The sequence below is a fragment of the Eleutherodactylus coqui genome, unplaced genomic scaffold (assembly GCF_035609145.1).
Source record: "Eleutherodactylus coqui strain aEleCoq1 unplaced genomic scaffold, aEleCoq1.hap1 HAP1_SCAFFOLD_72, whole genome shotgun sequence".
In the NCBI taxonomy this organism is placed as follows: Eukaryota; Metazoa; Chordata; class Amphibia; order Anura; family Eleutherodactylidae; genus Eleutherodactylus; species Eleutherodactylus coqui.
Genome location: NW_027101776.1, coordinates 218,917 through 232,164, shown reverse-complemented (window position 1 = coordinate 232,164; position 13,248 = coordinate 218,917). Strand labels below are relative to the sequence as shown.

The window sequence follows — 13,248 nt, the reverse complement described above, 5'->3', positions numbered from 1 at the left end:
TGTCTACTTCCCATTTAAAAGGCAGGCCAAATTCTTCAAACATGTTCTTTCCGAAGTGGCTAAAATTCGAGAGGGGAATTTGGTGATCGGAGGAGATCTAAACTCAGTGGTGGACCCTACCTTGGACTCCACCGCGAGCGGCAGGGGCATGTCACCCATTGTCCCAATCATACACTCAGAAGAATTATACGACGTGTGGAGGTGCATGCATGGATCGTAGAGGGACTACACGTTTCTCTCCGCGCCACATGCATCTTATTCTAGGATAGATATGTTCCTGCTGCCGCGGGCAGGCCTCGAGGGGGTTTTACAGGCGGATATTGGAACAATATCATGGTCTGACCACGCCCCCATATCCTTAACGCTCCAAGAGAGCCCATTTCAATAAATGGCGGCATGGTTGCGTGTTTTTTTGCGCTTGCAAATGTGCTTGATTCGTGCTAACAAAAGTACAGTAAGGGCCGCTTCACACAAACATATTTGTTTCAATGGATGCCTTCAGAATTCTCTTTACTCACACATTTCGCATGCGTGCAAAACCTCACCATGCTCTATTTTTGTGCACATTTGCGCACCAAGGGTCCCTGTACAAGTCTATGGGAAGTGTGCACGTAACCGATTCCTATCTCCAAAAAAAGTTATAATAAACAGCGATAAAGTCTTATAAACTCCAAAATGGTACAAATAAAAACTACAGGACATCACGCAAAAACACGAGCCGTCGCACAAGTATCATGCGATACTTCCGCCATGTATCACGTGGACATGAGGCCTAAATCTAAGTGCTTGGTTGTTAGCAGCCGCAGCTGTGCTGCACCTCTTGCTCATCAGTTTTTTTTCCCGCTTTTGGAAACTGCTGTAGGAAAGGGGGTGCACCAGTACTGGAGGTACTGCAATACCAGGTCAATGTGCGGAGTGGACAGAGCAAGCACTTTTTCCAGCCACGCCCCGGGCCATAGTGTTTTTACGTCCTCCCGAAGTGGGCTTTATTCTCTGAGGAAGTAAAAACATGTGTCCTGCAGAGAATAAAGCCCCTCGGGCTCTGGACATGACAGCTCCATGCTGTCGGTGTCCGCAGCATGGAGCTGTCATCCCGGGCTGTTCGGACCCCCCCACCCCCGACATTGCGATCGGCGCTATGCAATGGATATGGATGCATTAGACACCTGCAGGTAGTAAAATACCTGCGGATGTCATTTTTCCCTGCAGGCGCGGGTCCCGCGTGCAGGAAAAAATCCGGACATGCTCCATTCAGGCGCGGGTCTCCCGCGGGGACGGCTCACCCTGGTTGAGAAGGTGTTGGGCGGGGCTATGCAAAGGTCTTCCGGCTCCCTCAGTGCATTGTGGGTGTGCCCGGAGTGCTGGCTGAGCGTGTTGCATCTGATACGTCCCCTATCTGGGGATCATATATTAAATGGATTTTTAGAACAGGGAGTGAGTACTGCTTTAAACTTTGCCTGGTGTTGATGTGCTGGGAGGATCACAGTATCCTCTCTTTTTTACTTTTCTGCTCTGGTCTGGCTAGTATGCCAAGCAGCCTGCTCGACTCAGGGGGGAGGGGGGGCGAGATGGCCGCTGCCTCACAGGGAGCTAGAGACTAGGTGCAGATCTTCCGGTGTGCCCGCCCGTGCTGATTGTCGGCTCTGGGGAGCAGGAGGGGGAAAACCACCAGCGTGGGGATTAGTCCAGCGGGGGATCACCCTGATGATTGTATGTGCCGCCGAGTTGCAGGTTGGTGGCCACGGCGGTATATTCAGAGGGAGGGAGCCGCGGCTGTGTATTTGCAAGGCGCTGCGGTGAGAGCGCGGGCACTGAGGGTGACAGAGCCTCCCCTCCAAGTCGGCAGGGGTTACCTTGTGCCATAGTCCTCTGCTTGGGGCTCCGTGAGCGGTCCTCGCCGGGTGTTTCTGAGCGCGGTACTTGTCGGGTTAGGGCGCGGGCCGCTGTGCAGGGCCGCGGCTCTTCGGCTTCTTTTTGGCGGCTGGAGATCACCAGGTGAGCCTTGTCCGGGCCGGTTGTGGGTTCTGGTGGGTCCCCAGGTGCTGTGCTCTTGTCTGCCTCTGTTTGGGTCACTGATTTGACCCAGAAAAGGGCTGAAAAGGGAGATTCTGTGGAGGAGCAAAACAGCGTGCGACCTCTCTCCTTGCTTGCTAAGCCACGCCCCGGGCCATAGTGTTTTTACGTCCTCCCGAAGTGGGCTTTATTCTCTGAGGAAGTAAAAACATGTGTCCTGCAGAGAATAAAGCCCCTCGGGCTCTGGACATGACAGCTCCATGCTGTCGGTGTCCGCAGCATGGAGCTGTCATCCCGGGCTGTTCGGACCCCCCCACCCCCGACATTGCGATCGGCGCTATGCAATGGATATGGATGCATTAGACACCTGCAGGTAGTAAAATACCTGCGGATGTCATTTTTCCCTGCAGGCGCGGGTCCCGCGTGCAGGAAAAAATCCGGACATGCTCCATTCAGGCGCGGGTCTCCCGCGGGGACGGCTCACCCTGGTTGAGAAGGCGTTGGGCGGGGCTATGCAAAGGTCTTCCGGCTCCCTCAGTGCATTGTGGGTGTGCCCGGAGTGCTGGCTGAGCGTGTTGCATCTGATACGTCCCCTATCTGGGGATCATATATTAAATGGATTTTTAGAACAGGGAGCTGGAAAAAGTGCTTGCTCTGTCCACTCCGCACATTGACCTGGTATTGCAGTACCTCCAGTACTGGTGCACCCCCTTTCCTACAGCAGTTTCCAAAAGCAGGAAAAAAAACTGATGAGCAAGAGGTGCAGCGCAGCTGCGGCTGCTAACAACCAAGCACTTAGATTTAGGCCTCATGTCCACGTGATACATGGCGGAAGTATCGCATGATACTTGTGCGACGGCTCGTGTTTTTGCGTGATGTCCTGTAGTTTTTATTTGTACCATTTTGGAGTTTATAAGACTTTATCGCTGTTTATTATAACTTTTTTTGGAGATAGGAATCGGTTACGTGCACACTTCCCATAGACTTGTACAGGGACCCTTGGTGCGCAAATGTGCACAAAAATAGAGCATGGTGAGGTTTTGCACGCATGCGAAATGTGTGAGTAAAGAGAATTCTGAAGGCATCCATTGAAACAAATATGTTTGTGTGAAGCGGCCCTTACTGTACTTTTGTTAGCACGAATCAAGCACATTTGCAAGCGCAAAAAAACACGCAACCATGCCGCCATTTATTGAAATGGGCAATTAGTGTAATTAGAATAATACATGTTCTGCCCCTGCAGAAATGCACGAGAAAATAAAGGGGACTGCTTTTTTTTTTTAACAAAATGCGCATGCAAAATACACTTATGTGAAGGAACTCGCTGCAATCAGCGGGTTCTACTGACGTGTATTTAGCATGTATATTTTTCATGCATAATATGCTGCGCAAATACATCTGTGTGAATCTGGCCGAAGAGCCCACGGTGGTATGCGTAAAACGCTGCGTCTCTGCGGTGAGAACACAGTCGTGGACATGAGCCCTAAGGCTGGAGCTCTATGGAGTCTTTCGCCATGACATGGGTCATGTGACCAAAGATCGCTGTGCAGCCCTGTGAACTTGCATTCTCAAATATATCAATGGGGTCGCGCAAGTTCCCACAACCTATAGATTGCTTAAACCTCTACGAGGTTGGATTTTTGCAATATATTGGTCGCAGCTACTTGTGAGTTGTATCGCAACTCCATTGTCTTCAGTAAGGCCGGTTGCACACGACCGCTTCACATTCCGAATGCGGGATACCACTGCGGAATCTGGCCGTTAACCCAGACGGTGACCCTGCGTTCCTGCAGAATCTGCAATGCGGATGACCGCGAGAGTGAAGGAAGTAGCAGTAGTATGTATCTTTCAATGCATGTGATTTGCTGCGGATCCTCCGTGTGGACGACGACTGTGGATTGAACAATAGGAAACCGGTGGTGTGAAGCCGGCCCGAGAGTGTGAGGTCGCAGGGCTATACAGCAATCTTGGTCGCGTAGCACTAGTCTCATTGCATGACTACGACTCCGCCGTTCATGGGAGCTCAGTGCTTGACCATCTCCGTCAGCTCGACAGAAGTGAATGGAGAAGTAGTCACACGTTTAAAGAAATCTCATCCATATAATGTTGTCTCTATTGTATATATTGTTATTATGCTGTCTCCATATGTGTATATGTCTGTATATGTGTGTGTGTGTGTGTATGTGTATGTATATATATATATATATTTTTTTTTTCTTTTTCTTTCCTGAGGAAGCGAAGCATGCCTTGAGGCTTGTGTTCTGGATGTTTTAAAACTCTGCTAAAACCACTGATTACCAATGATCTATTGGTGGGCAATTAAAAAAAAAAACAGTAATGGAGCTAAAAGTGATGTAGAAGTAGTAGCCGTGAAAAGGAGTGGAGGTTGGAGGGGTCTGTAGAGGGCCCCAAGCTAAACTTATGCACCCGAGCCCATGAGCCTCTATCTACGCCCCTGCTCTGGGTAATATGCAAATAAGGGAGCTGGCATGAATCCTCCTTAGGGAGAGCAACTACAAACTGAGTAAGCAGATGCACCTGGCCATGCACGCTCCTCTGGGTAATATGCAAATAAGGGAGCTGGCATAAATCCTCCTTAGGGAGAGCAAGTACAAATTGAGTAAGTAGACGCACCTGGCTGTGCACGCTCCTCTGGGTAATATGCAAATGAAGGAGCTGGCATGAATCCTCCTTAGGGAGAGCACCTACAAACTGAGTAAGGAGACGAACCTGGCCATGCACGCTCCTCTGGGTAATATGCAAATAAGGGAACTGGCATGAATCCTCCTTAGGGAGAGCAAGTACAAATTGAGTAAGTAGATGCACCTGGCCATGCACGCTCCTCTGGGTAATATGCAAATGAAGGAGCTGGCATGAATCCTCCTTAGGGAGAGCACCTACAAACTGAGTAAGGAGACGAACCTGGCCATGCACGCTCCTCTGGGTAATATACAAATAAGGGAACTGTCATGAATGAAAATAAAAGCTGATTTTTCTACGAAAAAGTTATCCAATGTGCTGGTCCTCCTTCTGAAACTTTCCTAAACACTCTGCTCCTCACACAGCTGCCCGCCTGCTCACCCACTTACTCAGCCACCCCCTCTCTCTCACACACACACTTGCTGTGTTCAATTTGTCTTATTGGTCGAAAAAGACATTACATTAGATTAGATTTGAGTATTTAATTCCTTTTTTTTTTTTTAGCAAACGTACAGGTTCCATCACAATACTGTAACAAACAGTAACTGAACAAACCTTCGGAGAAACATACCAATTGTCCAAATAAGATATCTTTATCTATTAAAGTAGGAGTGAAAAAAAGCAGGAACAGTGTGTTGCCTATAGATGTTTAGAGATGTATTAGGCAATAACTATGCAAACCCACGGAACTAAGCCAATTGCAGGGAATAGAGCCTCCTGAGTGTGAACAAGCTGGTGATGCCACCAGCTGCTTCCTTTCTGTAAGTGAGTGGAGCTACTGAAGAGAGGAGCCGCTCCAATCTAGTCTTGTGGAGCTAGTGAGCGCTATATTACCTTCAGAGGGGAAGGATGGGTGGGACGCTGTTGGATCCTGGGGGGGGGGTGTTGGATCCTGACAGTCATCAAAGGGATGACAAACAGCTAGAACTAGAAGTAATAGATGCAATATAGACCATCCAACATAACACTGATACATATGGTTGGTGAGGAGATAAACTGCTATAGGCGTGCCGCGCGCCGGGCACATCCGCCGGGCCGAAGAAAGAAGATCCGGCCGCAAAGAAGAGGAGACCTGCCCGGTCCGCTACGGGTAAGTTATTCTTATTTTAGGTCTCCCGCGGATCCGGACGGCTTCCATAGGCTTCAATAGAAGCCTGCAGGAGCCGTCCCCGCGGGAGACCCGCACCTAAATGGAGCATGTCCATTTTTTTTCATGCTCCACATTTTTTTTAATTCACTTTTATTGACCATCCGCGGGTATTTATCTACCCACGGGTGGTCAATGCATCCCTACGGGGTGCGGATCCGCGTGCAGGTGATCCGCTGCGGATTTTAATTCTTTTCCCCGTGGACATGAGGCCTAAAGGCTCTGCATATCCAAGTGATTCTGATATTGTTTTTTTGCCACATGTTGTACTTCATTTAGGAGGTGAAAATAGTCTGATAAAATTAGTGTATATTTATTAAAAGCGTCAAAATTGAGAAAAATTTAAAAAAAAACGTAATTTATTTTCAGCCGCAATATCTCAAACATGTGCAAACATACTGTACAAATCTTTGATAATGGAGACCCCCTGTATGTCCCGTGTTCAGAGATATACCCATTGTGGCCCTAATCTTGTGTCCGTATGCACAATGGGGGCCAAACCGAAAGGAGCAGCCGGTGGCTTTGTGAAGTTATTTTGCATGAAAGTGTTTTAGGCCCCATTGCCCACTTGTGGAGCCCTTGAGCGGCTTTGGAGAACCCCCACAAATGACCCTGTTTAATTGTCTCTTTATTAACAATTTTCCATTACAATCAAAAGAGAAAAAGAGAAAAAAAAAAAGGGACTTTTCATATTGTTAACATACAGAAAAACTGGAGAAAGACAAACCTCTAATAAATGGAGGCAAAATACTAAGTGATCAAAAGTATGGACCCAAAATGGGGCAAAAAGCTCGTCACGTAGAAAGCAAGGCCTCACATACCTCTGACCGGGAAAGATGCAGAAGTTATGGGATGCTGAATGCGGGGATGGGAAAAGAACTTCCAAAACCAAGTGTTGTGTTTGATATGGAGATAATCTGCCCCCCGCAGGACACAATGTATCCGGGCATTAATGCTGGAATACATCACAGGCGTCGAGAGATGGGAAAATAAGAACTACACTTCACCAGGCCTCATATGGCCATGTCCTCAAGGGGCTTCCAAGAAATACATTGACCCCTGGGGAAGGGGGGGACAAACACAGGGCAGTCAGAATATGACAGTCATGGGACCAGCCCTCCGGAACAGGACCAATGCTCTCTACAGGTGCCAGGAGCAGAAGAATGATGATGTCATCATCCGGCTCCACTACATACACCGCGTCGGCCGACACTCCACCCCTCCCACAACAGGCGTCCGGCAGTGTGAAGGGACCACACAGGCGCCAGGAGCAGGATGATGATGTCATCATCCAACTCCGCGCCGGCCGACCCTCCACCCCTCCCACAACAGTTGTCTGGTAGTGTGAGGAGACCACACGGGTGCCAGGAGCAGAAGAATGATGATGTCATCAACCAGCTCCGCGCTGTACACTGCATTGGCCAACCCTCCACCCCCTCCCACAACAGGCAGTGCGGCAAGGGAGTAACGCACTCCATGCACAGTCTTTATATGGTGGGGGCCTCTGAGTTCCCTCACCGCAGGGGCCGGTTTGCAATTGTGACACCTGACGGTACACCTATGCTTTTCCTAAAGGCACACAATCTGCTGGTCAGTACGATTAAGGGCGCCCACCCACTGGCGATTTTTTTCCCTGCGAAATTCGCAGCATTTTGTTCTCTGCAGGGGTCTACGGGACTTGTAATGTTAAAATTGCGATCGCGCAATTGAGAAAATTAGTGTATATTTATTAAAAGCGTCAAAATTGAGAAAAAATTTATAAAAATGTAATTTATTTTCAGCCACAATATCTCAAATATGTGCAAACATACTGTACAAATCTTTGATAAGATATATATTTCCATCTGTTTACTTTATTCTGGACGCACATTAGAAAAACAGGAGACGTACAAATTTTACATTGATTTTTAACATTTTGAGGAACACTTTTTTTTCCTGCACCAAGCCAAGATTGCAAAGTCTCATGGGTGTCCAAATGATAGATCCCCCCACAAATGACCCCATTTTATAAACTACACCCCTTAATGTATTCACTGAGGGGGTCAGGAGGATTTTTACCCCACAGGTTTTGTCAAGAATTAATGCAATTTGGAGGGGAAGAAATTAAATTTCATATTTTTGCAAATATGTCATTTTAATTTTAATGATGGGCTTTTTTTCTATATTGCACATGAAGATGAGGATTGGCACCCCAAAATGGAGACCCCCCGTATGTCCCGTGTTCAGAGATATACCCATTGTGGCCCTAATCTTGTGTCCGTATGCACAATGGGGCCCAAACCGAAAGGAGCAGCCGGTGGCTTTGTGAACAGTTATTTTGCATGAAAGTGTTTTAGGTCCTATTGCTCACTAGTGGAGCCCTTGAGCACTTGGGAGAACCCCCACAAATGACCCTGTTTAAAAAACTAGACCCCTTAACGAATTCCTCTAGGGCTGTGCTGCGTATTTTGACCCACAGTATTTGAATGAATCTGAGCAAAGCAGAAGGAAAAAAGTTAAAGTTGTACTACCTCTAGCTTGGATACAAAATGTGAAACAGATCCTGTTGTATCGCCTCTAGCTTGGATACAAGACGTGATATGGGTGGGCAAGCTGCCACTTGGGATGCATTATGCATTGACACTTGGGGGTCAGGATAACAGCATGCTGACAATAGAGGGCAATGTATAGCTTTATGTCTTTGGTGATGTTAAATTCATTCTCTGTGGCTGATTTTACACAAGTGAGCACTATATCAGCCCGAGAAACTCAAACCTATATCTCGCATGGCAAATATGCGAGTGTGTCTGCCAGTGCAGTGCGCCTTGTAAGAACAATGCATTGCGATGTGTGTATGTGTCTAAAATATATACACATACATACACACATACATATACAAACACACACACACCGCTGTAGGAGCAACTGTAAGAAACAAAATAAATGGTGGGAATATGGCGGCCGCCTGATCTTTCACGCACATAGTATTCATAGGGGAGGTCCTATATTTTCTCGGTCAAGTATTAACGGGAGAGAATACTGCTGGTGAAAACGAAACCACAGAAAGCTTAGGCTTAGTTTTGTCCCAATATACGGCCGTGACAATCACCAGCGATGCTTTTTTTTTTTAGAGGATTAAATCGCATCGCTGCCGCGCACATTAAAAACCACATGTTTTTGTTTAACGCGCAAGTCGGTAGGACTTTCCAGTGTTAACATTGCAGCGCATATTTGTCGCCTTGTGATGCGATAAAACGCAGCCTCCATAGGATTACATGGGAGATTTTAAAAAACGCACTGCGCAGAAGGACACAGCAGGCTGCGATTTTCTCTCTCAACATCACATCAGTGAAAACCTTGCTGAAGGGAAGGGAACCGTCGGGAATCATTGGCTGCGAAATCTGCTTTTTTTTTTTTCAATAACCAACGCATCGGTTAAAAATGGCGCGATTTTACCCGCCGGTTTGAAACCACCCTAGAGAAAAATAGGGCAAAAAGATGGAGAACTGGGAGGTGACCCGCTAATCTCTATGGTGCTGTAAGTTTGGGTAAATCCAATAGGTGGTGCAACACGTTTCTGTAAAACCAACAGAGGGCGCTGCAATGTTACTGTAGAAACCAATGGACAGCATGGCAGGTAGCTATACATAAACTATACAAAATCTGATTGGTTGCTGCTGCCGCCGCCATTTTTTTAAAAGGTACGCTCAGTTCTTTCATAGAGAACAAGAAGGTAGGTACTTACAATTCAGGTAGGTAGGTTCAGTTTGGGCCTGGGAGAGACTCCAGTGGAGACTGACGGAAAAATGGCTGCTTACAACCTGTGGTCCTTGTTTCGGGTGCGTGTGTCACCATCGATCTAATGTATCTTACTGCATAGATATATATCTAGCTATAAAAATAGATAGTTATATATCAATATAGATATTTCTAAAAATATCTAGCTTTACGTATAAATTTAAACTTCTATAGTTATAGTTTTGTAAGGCTGAAAACAGACATACAGAATTTGTATTATTATCAGCATTATTCTTATAATTGCCATTGATGTTATTCCAGGGTCAGGTAATACACTGCATGAGGCTTTGACCAATTTTTACTATTTTAGGTAAAAAGCTGCATTGACTGCACTTCTGCATTTAGTGCGATATGGTAGGACTGCAAGCAAAGCCTGAGACAAGATCTTGGTGCGCCCCATGACAATACATATCAGGTAGGTATCCTGCCCTAGAGGTATGAAGGCACCATACAGCAGCACTCATCTGTAATCCAACCTGCAGGGACATTGTGTGCTGCTGTAATGCCCCAAAGTTACTGTAAGATTCTATTGCTTTACTGGTTTTTGCTTTTTTTGGTGTTTTTTATCTTTCATCCCAGTGCTACAAAGACCAAGGACAGAAAGCTCTGGCACTGAAATACTGTGATGAGGCTTCAGCCATGCCACCTGTTACTAAAGAGGTGAGGACTGTCAGTAGTAACGTGGTAACACAATTCAACTGTTATTTCAGCCATTGATTTACTGACCTACTCCACTGCTTACTGTATTGATTCTCTAGAATAGAGCCTCCATAGCCGCCTGTTCCCCATCTTCTATACTAGAAGCTAGAAGTGGTACAACGCAGTACTAGAGTCCCCTTCCCTGTCCTTATCTTATCTTTTATCCAAGCTACAAGGCGTACAACAGGGTACTAGAGCCTCCATTCCCATCTGTATAACCTCTTGTATCCAAGCTAGAAGTGGTACAACAGGATACCAGAGCCTCCTTGCCCACGTTTCATGTTTTGTCACCAGCTGCTTCCTTTGGGTAAGTGAGAATAGTGAGAATTTTGGCCCATGTGAAAGGGGAATTACTGTATGCTAAACTGTTCACTTCATTTTCATTACCTTCTATGACATTTATGGAAATGACACGGCACAGATTATTGTTAGGGGTTCCATCACACTCCCCTTCTGTAGCCGCACCGCCTCCACGCTCCCCTCATGTAAGCCCACTTTCCTAGTGTAACCGTATTGTCACCACACCCCCCTTAGGTAACCATACCGTCTTCACACTCCCCGCATGTAACCATACCACGGTTCGAAAAGTGTCATAATAGAGCCTTAAAGGGGTTCTGTCATTAAAAACAAAAAAATATACTGTATACTTACCTATTGCTCCCCAGGGAGCCTGCTTACCTCTTCTTCTTATCCCAAATCTTCTCCTGGAGCCGCTTGTCACTTCGGTCACGTGACCTCCAGCAACCCGATTTTCCTCCATCCGGTCAAAAAGTGTACATTGCGCTACCTTCCGCTTCCTTCACTAGTGACGTATGCGTACATTGCCTTGTCAGGAAGCGCGGAATGAAAGCAGCCGTGCGAGACAATGGCGCGACTGCGCACGTGCGAACCCGGCACACGACTGCGCATGCAGCTATCCTGGAGATAGCTATAGTCTATGGAATATACACGGGCTTTAGCCTTGGCAGTCGTCGTCTTTAAAATCTATGTATAGCTACCTCCCATGCTGTCCATTGGTTTCTACAGTAACATTGCAGCGCCCTCTATTGGTTTTACAGAAACGTGCTGCACCTATGCTCCCTTTAATAAATGATCCCCAAATAGGGGACGTATCAGATGCAACACGCTCAGGCAGCACTCCGGGCGCACCCACAATGCTCTGAGGGAGCTGGAAGACCTTTGCATAGCCCCACCCAACGCTTTATCAACCGCGCCCTCCCCCCTCCCCCTCACATCCTCCTCAGTCCTTCCTCTTGCACCGTGCTCACGCATCCTAGGCTTGCAGAGCCTGCAGGACTCGTCACCTCCCTACGCAGGATGGTTAAGCAGACGATGACACTAGAAGCAAGCACTAGTTTGCCTCTGAAGGTGCGTCCGTCGGTCGTTTTGAGAGATCTCTTTTGGTGGACGCATTTCGAGTGGGGACGGACGGAAACTTTTTCCCAAAAAAAGGAAAATTGGCTTCGAGCCCATAGGGCTTTATTGGCTTCCCCTGGGCTGGCATTAGTAGACCCTAGTAAGAATAACTATAGATCAGCATGGTCATCTGAAGAAGTTAAAATGTACAGCAGGCCTTTTTTTTTTCCCGCCATACATAAATAAATTCATCCATCCATCCATAACTATAGATTATATAGAGAAATAAATCTTGCTATTTGTATAGCGATAGATAGATAGATAGATAGATAGATAGAGTGAGTAGATTATAGACATACATTATATCCAGATGATAGATTTTAGATTATTTATATCTGTGTAGATTTTATCATCTATATTAATTATATAATAGATCTATGGATTATCTATCTATCAATCAATAGATCTATTATATAATCAACATACATTATAGAATCTACATATATACATAATACAGCTTTATGTGTTTGTGTATGTATGTAGATATATAAATATATATATATATATATATATATATATATATCATCTAAAATCTATCTTTAATCTATATGCACAAGATCTATAATTCAGATATAATCTATATCTATAATCTACATAATTAATAAATAGATAGATTCATTCAGTCATACTCATTCATTCATACATACATACATACATACACACTGTATGCAAATGAGCCAGGTGTCTGGCAGGCTGGTGTCACTGCATTGTGATGTCATCAATTTAGAAGTATAAATACCGGACTTGGCAGCCATGTTAGTCAGTCTCCGCTGCAGCTCGTGGACTGGAGGTGGGGGATCCCCTATCTCCTCCGAGAAGCCACAGAACTGGACCCTTTTTATTTTTAGCAGAGTGCATTTTTAATGCAGCACACAAGGGGGAGACAGCGGCCTACCAAAATCTACTGGGTCATATGACGTGTCTGGCGGTGGGCGGGGAAGCGGTTTTTACTCTATCTTCCGCTGTGCTACAGCGGAAGATAGCGTGACGCACTGCTTCCATTGACTAGAATGGAGGCCGGCCGCGCGTACACCCGCGGCAAATAAAGCATACCGCGGGTGAGGTCAGGTGATTTCACGGTGCGGAATTCCACGATGGAATTCCGCACCGTGAGCATTGAGCTATTGGGTTCAATAGAACCTAATAGCTGCGGGCAACGCAGCAGATTTACGCAGCATAAATCCCTCCGTGGGAATGAGCCCTAACTTTAGCCAGCAGAAGGCGCCATAGTATAAGGCAGAAAAAGAAAAGCCCCATGGCAACCCAAATCCAAAATTGGATTGCAGAGGGTTAAAGAGGCCCTGTCCTTTTTAGAACGACGGGGGTAAAATCATACGTCCTGATCAGCCCCGCCCCTGACACGTTGGCGCTTTGCGATAAATAAGTGGGTTTTGTGTTGCAGTTTGGGTACCCAGTCTCTAAAAGGTTCGCCATCACTGATATAGAGGAAGCCCCGACATGTTGGATACACATGGGAGTGCAGCGCCAAAAACGCA

General features: G+C 46.4%; 1 long non-coding RNA gene and 1 pseudogene across 1 annotated transcript in view; one reads left to right on the top strand and one right to left on the bottom strand.

Moving 5' to 3' along the window:
• LOC136591227 (uncharacterized) overlaps positions 1–13,248 on the bottom strand; it is a 199,783-nt gene that overhangs the window by 65,436 nt on the left and 121,099 nt on the right. The gene's annotated exons all lie outside the window — the stretch shown is intronic.
• LOC136591242 (U2 spliceosomal RNA) lies at positions 2,598–2,725 on the top strand (annotated as a pseudogene).